The sequence below is a fragment of the Malurus melanocephalus genome, unplaced genomic scaffold, assembly GCF_030028575.1.
Source record: "Malurus melanocephalus ecotype Western Australia unplaced genomic scaffold, MMel_1.1 scaffold_792, whole genome shotgun sequence".
NCBI lineage: Eukaryota > Metazoa > Chordata > Aves > Passeriformes > Maluridae > Malurus > Malurus melanocephalus.
Window position 1 is genome coordinate 52,860 of NW_026624024.1, and position 12,335 is coordinate 65,194.

The following is a 12,335-nucleotide window of genomic DNA, read 5'->3' on the forward strand; positions in this document are numbered from 1 at the left end:
TATTTCTTATCTGAATGCGACAAGCCAATGACACCCTTAAGACAGAGATTATTTATTTCAGGGCTGTGTACCTGTATTCTCAACATATTCCACAAATCCARCACRCCCSWCCCTACTTTTCTGCTATTATTTMTACACAGAAATTCAGAGTTAGTAACTTCCCAAGCACAATCCTTTATTAAGATTGGTCAGTAATTTCTGTATGAGTTGCTACTCCACATGCTCAAGAGAAGGATCTTCATCTGGACAGGGTCTTTTTGACCTGTAGGTGTGATTTTTAGTGTTACAACAAACAYAGTTCAGCTACAGGATATAGCTGAAAGAGACCAACATTTACAAGCTTTTTAAGTGGCCAAAGATGAATGGCTTTGAAAATGACCAATGTTTATAGAAACATAATCAACATCATTGAGGTCCTCACAGCTTGCTAGTTTCAGGTTGTCCTTGATTAAGGGATGCAGCTGCTGCCTGTCCCACTCATTAGACTCACAGAATCATGGAATCACAGAGCAGCTGGGGTGGGAAGGGCTCTCTGGATGTCACCCAGTCCAACCCCTGCCAAGGCAGGGTCACCTGGAGCAGGTGACACAGGAATGCRTGCTCGTGGGTTTGGAATGTGGCCAGAAAGGGAGACTCCACRCCCTCCCTGGGCAACTGTCCCAGTGCTCTGCAACCCTCCATGGAAAGAGGTTTTTCCTCATGTTGAGGTAGAACTTGCTGCGTTTTATTGTCCTTGTCGCCGGCCACCACTGAAAAGAGTCAGGCACACGATTTGAGATGTTTGTATGGATTGATGAGATTCCCTCTCAGCCTTCCCTTCTCCAGACTGAGCAGGCCCACCTCCCACAGTTGCTCCTCATCACAGAGATGCTCCACATACCTCATTATCTTTACGGCCACAGCTGGACCCTCCCCACTTATCTCCTTTTTTCACTCATACTGAGCAGCCCAGAACAGTACACAATAAGATAATCCTGACATATCTCATTTTCCAACACTACCCCGCCCTTCCCCTCAGGACGGCGGGGCCGGGACTCGAACCCGCGGCCCGCGCGGAGCAGGTGGAGCGGGGCGGAGCCAATCCGCGAGCGCGGTGCGCGCGGGGGGGGGGGGGTGTGAGCCCCGCCCACGGTCCGCACCGCGCGGTCACCATGGCAACAGCGGCGCTTCCCGCGGGGCCCCGCGGCCGCCGGGGCGAAGGGGCCGGACCGGCACCGGGGCGGGACATTCCCTCCTCCCGCCGCCCGCCTGCCCGCCCGTCCGCCGCCTTCCCGCAGCCCCTCGCTCCGGGGGAGCGCCGAGGGACGGCCCCCTGCTCTGCCCGCCCCGCCCCCGGCCGTGCCCGGCCGCCGCTCGCCGCCGCCGCCGCGGGGGAAAGGCCGCTGCGCGCTCAACTTCACTTCAAGCAACTTCCCCGGTGCGGCGGAACCGGCGCCCGCTTTTGGCGAGGGAGCAGCCGGTGGTTCGGCTGGGTAAGTGCTGCTGGTTGAAGGCTCGGTAAAGGCGAGGCGGCGGTGGGACAAAGGCGGTCAGTGCTCGCTCACGCTTGGGGCCGGCACGGGAATCTTTTCCCCGCTTCCCCGGGGCTGCTTCGCTCTCCTCGCCGCTCTCCTCGCCGCTCCCGTGCCGGTGGGTGCCCTCGCCGCTCCCGCATGGCTCCTCGCCCTGCTGCCGGACCTCCTCGCTGCTTCTTTCTCACTGCGTCAGAGCCAGGGGTTCGTGTCCTCGTGTGTTAAGAGCAGGGGAAAAGCCCCCCGTCAAAAAAAAAACCCATTCTGTGGTTTTAATTCAGCGGAGGGAGGTGGGGAGGGGTTGTAGGTGGTTTTTGGTGGATGGTGTTGTGCTGGCGGTTYTGAGGATTAGAGCGTAATTTTGTAATCCACGAGGTTTGCAATTATCTGTTCCTCGCTGGATTAGGGATGATAATGTGCTTGGAGGTCTTAAATGGACAAATAAAGATGTTCCCCCCCTTCTCTCCCCCCTGGTTTACAGCCGGGCGACTGCTCCTTAGGGAGAGGCAGGAGGGATTCAGGCATTCCCGGGAGTGGTATGTGACTTTTTTATGCCTTGGATTTGAGGAAATCTATTATCTGCTCGTTACAATTAGTTTGAAGTGCCAGTTTAAAGTCATCACGCTGCTTCTTTTTAATTGAAGATGCACAYAGCTTCGCTTGTTGGCATCGTGTATATGTAGAATCCCAGGATCGTTTGGGCTGGAAAGGATCTTAAAGCTCATCTCATTCCAAACCTCCTGCTAGGAGGCATATATATTTGTTTTGGAAGCACTTGGGTGGACAAATTTGTGTTGTTCTCGTGATACGCAGTTCATTTGTTCGTTTTTCCTCCTAACTCCAAATCCAAGCGGTTTATGTGTGTGTGGAGAGATGTGGAGTTCTGCTTCTGGGTGGAAATAGCTGGTCCAAAAGATCACGTGGAGGTCAGTTCCCTGAATTTGCACGGAGTTCTGCGCTCGGATTTGGGAGGGAGCTGCRCCGGGATTCTGGACGGGTGAAGCTAATCAGTGAAATCCCAGAATTTCCTGTGTGTTGCTGCGTGGAGTCGGGTGGAAAGCTTTGCCTTCCTGAGCCTGCCTGCAGCATTGTTGCTGTTCTTGCCTTTCTCCCGTCTGGAGGTGGGAGATTAATCCCGTGGATTCAGGTATTGGCTTCTATTTCTGTGGTGTAATCCGGGTGATTCTGATTTGTGTRTAAGGAATGGGATTAGGGGAAATCACACTTGGCAGATGGCGGAGCTCTTCTGTRCCATTAGCAGATATCGTAACCTTTGATTATACCTACAGGTTCGATAATAGAACTCAGACTCTTTGGGGTTTGGTAATAGAATTTCATTCCAGATCAACTATTGCTCATGATAAATTACCGGGATCACATTAAAGGAGCTGCAGCACACAAAAATTGATGTTTTGTCCAAGCTGGTGCTTTGCTCCAGGGTGGTAATTGCAGGCAATTTTTCCCGTCTGCTGAGGGGTAAACTCTGTTTCCAGGGTAACTGGGAAGTTGTTCAGCTGCTTCTGAGGTACTTTTTGCCAGAGCTGAAGGTTGTTGGCATTTTCTTTTCCTTGTCTCTCCTCCGCAAACCAGAAGGATTTGCATCTTTCTAACAACCACATGAAAATGGGAGTTTTCTTTGTTTTCCTCTGACGTTGGCAGGGTGTGGTAGGGAAGCAGACAATGTGTGGCAGAAATGCTAATAAAGTTGCCTGGCAGCTTAATCCAGGTAAAGACTTTCTCAAAAAAAAACCAAACAAAAGAAAACCTTTCAAGAATTTATAAACTTTCCCCCCTCCTCTTGGGTTTTTTTTTGTTAGGATTTTCTTCACTGTGTGCTCTGCCTTTTCCGGTAAAAATTGTCAAGGATATTTATTAGCAAGTAAAGCTATAAAAAGCCTTTGTGCTTCAGAGTAGTTAAGGAGGTTGGAATCCTATTTAAATAGACGTTGTAGCTTGTAATTCCCTTTTGATAGGTGTAGAGTATATTGAAAATAGGTGTGTAAACTTTCTTTCTGTTCCAGACACTGCCCTGAGCTAATTCTAAGCCAAATGTTTCCTTCTCAATATATAGAAGACACAGAACCGAGTCACTCTGGAGTGTCACGGTATGGAAAGTCCCTAAAAGGAGGCAAAGTCCAGGACKGTTTCCAACTCAAATACTTTGATTTGTCATTTTTTGCTGTATCATTTTATATGTGGCAGTAAAGGACGTGCACAGCCCCAGCCCCAGGGTTGTGCTCACGCTGCAGTTCTGGAGCTGCTGCTCTTATGGCAGGAGAAAGGGCACAGTACCCATCTGTGCTCCTCCTCACCGGCTCTGGACTGACGAGATAACCATGGATTCAGAACATTTCCATGGCTGATGATGAAGCAGTTTTTTCCCTCTGAGGAAAAGCTCTGAGGAAAAACTACTGAGGCTTTGTGTAGCTGCAGGATTCTTTTTTGTTTTATTTTAATTCCATTTTCAGCCACGTCCAGCACCATCACCTTGGATGTTAATTGAGCCCCTTGTGTGTGCAGACTCCTCTGGCAGTGGCAATAGACTTCACAAAGGCCTGATTTCTACCAAAGGAAAAAAAAATCCGAACAGTTACAACTTGGAAATAGGTTTTATTGAAAGCAGGAATTTCAGACTTTATATTTTATAAGTTTACCAGCCCTTCCTGCCTYGTGTGCTCAAGGTGACATTCAGACCACACGTGAAAGAAGCAAGTCCTGACCAGCAGGTCCCAGGGAAATGGAGAGCTCAGGTATTCCTGCTCCTGAGATTCTTTGCACAGCTCTGTGATTTTGCTTGGGTGTTGTCCTGGACTCTGCTCCATTCAGCACTTGTRTTTCTCTGGCTATTAGATAATTTTRAAAGCAGTCCTGTCACCTGCCCTCTCTTTTGCACGTGTTTGGTTACTGCAGAGTAAGAAAGGAGCYCAGTCTCCGTGGTGAGGAACATGTTGCTCTTCACTGCCTGGTCCTTTCCCTGGAGTTACTCTGTCTTTGATTATTGCTCGTGGTGCTTCCTCCCTTCTAGCAGGTTTTCCAAGTAACACGAGAATCAAATTGCTGTGATTTGTCTGTCATTGAATCTGTAAACAGAGATAAGAAAACTTGCCATGGTCTTGAAAATTTTGGTGTAATGTTGCTTGTGGGGAGTGCTGTGCAGATCAAGGAAAGACTCGGGATCATGTCGGAGAGGATTACCCCGAGTGTGTCAGTCAGGGACACCTGACAGTTGTGACTTCCTTTCCTGGCTGCTCGTGTGTTTAAAAATTGTCCTGATTTCTTATCGGRGAGTTGCACAGATTCAGATATTTCTCTAAGCCATGGTATGTTTTCTCAAATTGATACTCCACAGAAGCTGATAACCTGGCACTGCTCACTAGCCAGGGGAAGGTGTCCTTTGGCAAGGAGTTGGTCATGCTGACTTGTGTGCCGGGTAGTTAGTGAAAAATTTGACTAGTAAAAGGGTGTGTCTGAGTGCAGATTGGGGTGTTCTGCATCCATTTGCTTGTAATGTCACCGTTCTTTCCTGATTTTCAAGGTGTTTCTTTTAATTGGACATTTTCCTGCTTGAGGTTGGAAGTCTCACTTCCTGAGCTGGCTAAAYGCACATGATGCTGTTGGTCATAGGSAGGTGTKCAGTGMTRTAYCCTTTCTGCWCATTTATATTATAAATTTATTCCTTAGAGCAGGTGCAGCTTTTGGGGCTCCTTGTTTGATTCTCAAGTAGCAGGCAGCATTTAGGGCGGAAGGGACCATTCCTGTGAATCCTTTACAGAGTYGTTCACGGAGCAGGAGACTGTGGGCTGCTTGGAAAAACGAGACTGAAATAAATACTTCATCCTGCAAGCCCAGGCATGAGGCTTGTGGTGATGCCGTGAGCCCAGTCTGTATCACTGATTTGTGTTTGGTGCACAGGGGTGACTGGAACCTGGGAATGTTGCAATGTGTTTTTGATTTTGTGTGTAGGAATCACCCAGAGACATGGTAGGGCGAAAGCCACAGTGTTTTTGCTTTTGCTTCAGAAATCTCTTTAGATGAAGAGTCTCTGGTTGTGGTAGTAGCTTTTGCAGTGTAAGCCACTGAGTGGTTGTCTTGATCTCACAGCCTTAGAGACTGGAATAATAATGTCGGGAGAGCTGTGGAATTCTCTCCACAGCAACCAGTCTTGAATCCTAATCACAGCCCTCAGAGTGACCACAGGCCTGGGAGGTTTAACAGCTTGGCTGGGAGACTACACTCTTGACAAATTTGAGATGCACCTGCCCTAAGCAGCTGAACGTGCAGATTTTTCCTGAAAATGTCCCGGAATTGTCTGTTGGGTTCCYTGGGTATGTGTTTCCAGTGAGACTCGAAGTCTAAGGCACTGATTCCGTGGAGATGCTCTGCTTTCTGGGTTAGAAGAGGTGAAGGAGGTTCTCTGCTCTCTTGTCCTTCATTAACTCTCAGCGAGATTGAGGGACGTACATGAACTTCTGAACTCTCAGGCCATTCTTTTCRAGCTGCCTTTCAGGAATAATTAGAAAAATAACAATTAACAAATCCAGAGCAAGTCAATTACTGTTTGCCTTGAAAAGGCTTCTGTGGGTGAAGAGRACTTTCTATGTCTTGGGTTGTGTTAACTGGCAGGAAAAAGAAATTCTTACGAAAACCTGGAAATTGAGTGTTGCCAAAACACACTAAATTTAGTATAGTGACTGTTTTATCTATTTGCAGCTATTGCTTTAAAAAACCCTAATGTTTCCCTTTTATTCTCAAGATTGGTATGACATGAATATCTGAACACAAAGGAATATTTAAATCTRCTGGGTGATGATTTTCCTCAGGCCTGGGCTTAAAGAATTCAGAGTCTTAAAATTAAGCTGTTTATGGACGCATACTTTATCTTTCAATTCTTTTCTCAAATCGAGGAGGTTTATTTTCTTGGTTCCCACTGTCTTCAGTTTGTTCGGGGAATATGTAATGCTGGAACTTTTGCAAACAAAGAAGCTTTCAAACAGCTTGGGGGTATTTTTCAGTGCATCTGTATAAATAGGAGAACATTAATACATATTTTTGCAGTTCCGAAATTCCTTGCACTTACGTTGAGACAATGGGAGTTGAGCTTTCTTTTTATGCTCTTCATCTCTACAAAACACGCTTGAGGAGAGGAAATGAATGTTTTCTGAGGGTTGTGTGATTGCAGTGATGCAGTTTGAGCAGTCCAGGGCACAGAGGGTTATTATCCAAAACACTGCTTGTTTGTGGTTGAGTCATGTCCAATGAGCACATGCTTAAAYGCTGGGGGTGGGGGGGATCTGGCCTCCTCTAAAGCCACTTACAGAGCTATTCATTAAAAGTTCTTATCAAAATTAAGTGCCAAAACTTCCAGTTTTGGGCTAGAGTAAAGCTGCTGCTTGCCTGAAAGGAGATAGTGTTGGTCTTGCAGCAGTGTGGGAGCTAAAACCTGCTTACTCTTGTAGTAATTACAAGTCAGAATGGTCATTAGGCTGGTGTAACRAGCAGAAAAAGATAATTCAGTTGCCGGAGGTTTGGTATCTCCCCAGTTTTCACTTGGAGGGAAGAAGTGTGTGCGCTCCAGCAACTCCTCCAAAGAGCGATGCMACAGCATGGGCAGCTTTGGAGTAAGGCTTGTCTTACTGTACACAATTAATAGAGCTTTAATGTGGGGAGGGAGGAGATCTGAGGCTTGTTTCCAGGTCAAAACACCCCTTTCATTTGGTTGGGGGCTGGGAATCGCCAGGAGCCGAGTGGGCTGTTAACTCCAGCTCYGGGCTTGACCCAGTTCTTGCACAGAGCTCTGGGAAGCGCCTGTGCTCCAAACGGGCACCTCCAGCTCTGATGGCAAAGACAGAAGAAAAAGAAGTTATCTGCATTTTGTAGTTTGAATCTAAACTACTTGGGTTTAGTGCATTAGGGAGGAGGTGAAGAAGTGAAGGTGCGAGGGTTGTACTTTGTTAGTTTTGCTTTGATTCTGGTAGTTACGAACAATTTTACCTTTTGTGGTTTCCAAGGGTAGGAAGCTGCCAGTGTTTTAGTGAAATGCATGAAAACAGGAGGATTTGTGTGTGCTTTTAGTGCTGCAAGCAACATTGTTGCCATACACAGCGGCCTCTTCTGTTTATATTTTCATAGTGACTGTTTTTGTAATCACAGTATTGGTTAAATATGTGCTTCCAGTGCCTTTCAACAARTGATGTTAATAAACGTCGAGTTCTAAAACTGGTTATTCCTGCTGTTGTAAAATGAGGMCGATCATTATTTTAGTGTCGATGAGACTTTGAAAGGCACAAACAGGAGCGGAATTTTAAGTTTGTCTTTATTCTGCTCTTTTAATGAGCTCAGCCTTCAGCTCTTGCTAGGCCTGGCTGTCTCAGTGCAGCCATAGCACCGGCGGCTCCTCCTCGCAGGGAGGGAGTTGTGCCAACATTTAGGAGGAATGTTTATCTGCTGGGAATATGTTCAACCATACAAGGCTTTCGATGGACAAAGCTGCCTCATCCATAACGAAAGCGTTCGGCCCAGCAAAGCCGGGATGTGTCTTAAACAGAGTTGGAATTTCTGGCCACTGTTAGTGTTTGATATTTCATGAGAACACTGGGAATTYTTCATTGACCCAAACGAGCACAACAGGCCTTTCTGCTGAAGCTGAGCAGCACGGCTGGCTCGCTCCCTAACTCAGGGACCTTACAGAAATGTCACTGTTGTTATTGTTGTCAAACAGTGTCTTACTGTATTGGCACTATTGAATGTCAAATATTAGTGTAATCTGCCATTAGAATGTTTTCAGCAGCATGATGATTGCAGAGTTATCTAAATACCATCCTGTTCCTGCTGTAAGCATGGTGAAGTGTGGATTTTTTGCATGTTTGAGCCTGCAGTAACTCTTAGGTCCWAGAGGAGCTGTGSCTGCCCCATCCCTGGAAGTGTCCAAGGCCAGGTTGSAYAGGGCTTGGAGCAACCTGRGCTGGTGGAAGGTATCCTTTTCCAAGGCAGGGGGTGGAATGAGATGAGCTTTAGGGTCCCTTGCAACCCTTTTATGATTCTATAATAGATACCTTCATTTATCCAAGTAGTATTAAGCATTTCTAAAATATGGTAATTCTTACAAGTCATAATAATGTTCAGTTAATGTTCTTCACAAAATGAATATTTWAAAAAAATAATTAAATCACTGCAGCTCTGTGACTGCTGTCTGCGAAGAAGAGATTAAATGAATCACACTGATTACAGCTGAGTTTCCAGTACAACTTCAGGTCTTTGTTACTCTCCTAAGTAGAGTTTYAGTCACTATTCCTGTGCGGATGTGYGAGGCTGCTGGAGAGGTTTCCACGTGTCTGACCTGCTCTCACTTGACAGGGCAGTGATGCTTCCTTGTCTCCTTCCTCAACAGGGTGAATCACAGCACCCATCGGAAACGCTCATCAATAGTTMCAGGTCAGCATTTCAAGAAGGTCAGGGAGGCTGCTTTCTGCCTCATGAGCATTATGCTAATTCAGTCGTTAAACATATTGGAATTGTGCTTCCTTTTGCTTCTGCAGTGCTTGCAGATTCCATGGGAGCCTTTTCCCTGTGCTCGGAGCACAGAGGGTTAGTTTTGGACAGGGAGAGGCTTTCTTGTAGCCTGTGTTGTGGTCACCTGCAGGAAATGTGGCTGTAGATCTCAGTCTGAATCTGTTCTTCATGTGAAATGCTTGCTTAAATAATGTCACTGTCATGTTGGTGCTCCTGCATGAGGAGGAAATCTAAGGAGATACTGGTGAGGCTGAAGCCTTGAAATGAAATACATATTTTCTTCTGCCAATGGCAATTTATTGAAGCACATGTGTAACTTAGGCCCCAGTACTGATGCCTCTGACAAGCAATATTGACCCTATTCTCTTTTATTTACTCTTAAATACTGGGAATGTGTATTGGTGTTTCTTCCACACCAGCAYATGTAGAAACTTCAGATTGTTTGTKCTCTGTGTGTGATATATGTGTACAGAAATGATCACACAGAGTGTCGTGTTTGTTGATATTGGACTGTTGCACACAATGTAGGAAGCAGTTAATCTGGATTCCAGTTTTTTTGTACTGTAGAATTATGGCTGGCTAAGATGGTGTTTTCACAAGCTTGGCTCTGTGGGGAGCAGGTTGGTATATTTTTCAGATTGTCTCCAAAATTGTTGTTTCAGTTCCATTGAGTTTATTTTATTTTTAATTCAACAGCTTTTAGTCTAGATTTGCACACTTTTATAATGTGTTACTGAAAATGGTTACTTTAAGGTTAAAGTTATTGTCATTTTTGTTCACTTTGACTCTCGAAATATTGTGTTTTCTTGTCTGTCCTGTCTAATAACCTTGGAAAGCTGGACTTTAGCTGAGCTCCCAGAGCCTGGGGTTGTAGCTGCTCACTGAGACAGTCAGCACCACAACTTGTCTGCAAACACTGCCCCTGGCTGATCCCATGGCTCTGCTCCTGYTCACATCTGGACAGAAGGCTGGAGTGAAAAACTTGTTAAGGCATGAGTGTATATTTTAAAATATATAATTAACAGAAGGGTGTTTATAACTGTTTAACCAATATTGGCTCGAAACCAATGTGCAAGACAGTGTTTGCAGTAGGTTGGACTGGCTTTTATTAGGATTCAGGATCTGTGGCGTTTATCACTTTGCTGCAGAGCAAACAGGCAGCTTTGGTCAGGCAGAGCTCTTCCATCCTGTCTGTCTGCTTTTTGTTCATCATTTTGAACACTTTGGCTCTTGAACCTGATGACTTTGGGAAGGAGAACTCATCAGGCTGATCGGGGCAGTTCCTGGGCAGAGTTTGTGTCTGGTAGTTCACATGGACCTTTTGTCTGTGGTTTGCTGCTTGATTCATATGTGGTGAAACAAATTGAAAAAATTGCCCAATCTTCTTCACTGAGCAGGTATCTCCTGTTGGCTCACCAAGTCTCAAAGCTACAGATTACTGGAAAATGAAAATAAATTAGATTTTGTGCSTAAGTCACTTCTGAAGCATCCTGCACCAGCTGCTGTCTCATGAACCATGTAGGGATGTGTGGATATTTAATTTCYTTTCCAACTTTGCCACATCACATTCAATTGCTTGGATTGGCATGGCTCCTGTTCTGTAACTGATTTGGCTCGGGAGGGATTTCTCCTGCAGCAGTTCTGGCTGCAGTGCCAGTTATCTGGTTTTATGACAGCTTTGTGCCACCCTTTGAACTTGCAGATCTGTAACAAAAAGGCCAGCGAGGGAGTTGGCTCAGCAGATTTCTCAGTAGCTGCAGGACTTGCTGTCACTCTTGAGGCTGGTRAATGTCTCATGCCTTCCAGAGGCATCCAGTGGTGTTAACAGTGACCATACTGGGATGGGTTGGTCATGCTTCACTGTGTGGCTTTGTGAGGGCAGGCATGAACAGGTGGGGAGCTGGGAGAACTTGGTGTATCCTGGTTTTTTTTTTGACTCAGATTTCAGTCGAAGGATCCTTCTTTGTAATAACTTCGGAAAGGTGTTTTTAAATTAGCTGTGAGATCATTCTCAGGTTACTAAATCCCTTCCTTGGGTATGCCCTGAGAAACTGAGATCAGGTGCCAGGGCTGGAATTGTGGTGTGAGTGTGCCTGGGTGGGGGTGATTTGGGGGAAGTTTCTTGGTCTGGCTGCTCATGGGCAAGTRAGTGCTCGTGCTGAGGTGTTCAGGTCTGGATGAACTGGTGAGCACAAACCTCTGATTTTCATTCCTCCTAATTTTTGTGAACTGTAAAATATGCCTGTGTCAGCTATTCATTATTGTCCTGCCTGAAAATGTAGGCGATCTCTACATTGGACTGTGAGTTTCAAGTGCTTTCATGTTACTCTTCTGTCTTCATCTTGATGTACTAAAGTGCTTCTGTGATCTCCGTGCTTAAAACTTCCCAGAAAGTTTAAAAGCCCCCAGGGTTCACTTGTGGTTAAAAATGCCCTTCTGTGCCAAAGCTTTGAGTGTGGTTTGAGCAGCCCCTGGGGTTCCTGGGCCTCCCTGTCCCTRTGCTGGATGTGGGGATGTTCCACAYGAGTGCTTGTGCACATCCAGGCACTTCCAGGTTCCCAGTGCCCCTGGATTTCACAGCTGGTTTCTCTTACTTCTGCTATTTCTTTTCCTTTCACCCCCTTGAATAAATACATTAATGTTTTTATTGCCTGAACTGTTGTCTTTCAATTAACAGGCATTTTTTCCCTTTCTGTGCTTTCTCAAGCGTGTAGGGAGGTAGAGGGAATTGTTTAGTACTCATAAAGCTTCTAGATGGAGTACATGTTATCAATAATTCATTCCAGGCCTTGATTTTGCTGAATAATGCTGTGTTTCTGAAGAACAAGGTAGYGTACAATGCATGTGCAGGCTTGTTGCTGTCAGAGTTCTTGGCTTAAACATCTTTTTGTTCAGAAACGGGGAGAAATGCAGCATCACTGCTCTGCCTCCTCACAGTCACACACAACCCTGCTCTGTTCCAATCCATGGGGCTTTGGGGGAAGAGGAAGCTCCTTTGTGGATTGCTGATAACAACGGCCTGCTCACAAACAACCAAAGGAACACACATACAAGCTGGCAAGACCCAGCTAGCGGTTCTGAGATGGGCATTTGCATCAATGTGGGGGAAAAAAAACCTATTTCCTGCATATGTGAGAAGCCAGATGTGCTCAGTGAAGGAAAAAGAGGAGCCTTATCAAGGCAGCAGCAGTAGCTCCTCTGGCACGCCAGGCATTGTTGGCAGAGCAGGTTTTTTCTGGGTGTGCAGCTCAGGGCAGTTTATTGATGCCTGGCAGGAGGCAGCACCCTGCTGCAGCACCGTGTCCTACCCGAGTT

At 46.1% G+C, this 12,335-nt stretch overlaps 1 protein-coding gene across 2 annotated transcripts in view; it reads left to right on the forward strand.

The window, feature by feature from the left end:
- The first annotated feature begins 1,302 nt into the window (after nucleotides 1-1,302).
- KIAA1671 (KIAA1671 ortholog) overlaps nucleotides 1,303-12,335 on the forward strand; it is a 64,693-nt gene continuing 53,660 nt past the window's right edge. Inside the window, exons 1-2 of one of the 2 annotated variants that reach the window (XM_057385123.1) lie at nucleotides 1,303-1,472; nucleotides 1,993-2,047. The gene's annotated coding sequence lies outside the window, so the exon portion shown is untranslated. The remainder of the gene's footprint in view (nucleotides 1,473-1,992; nucleotides 2,048-12,335) is intronic. The other variant, XM_057385122.1, reaches the window with a different exon arrangement.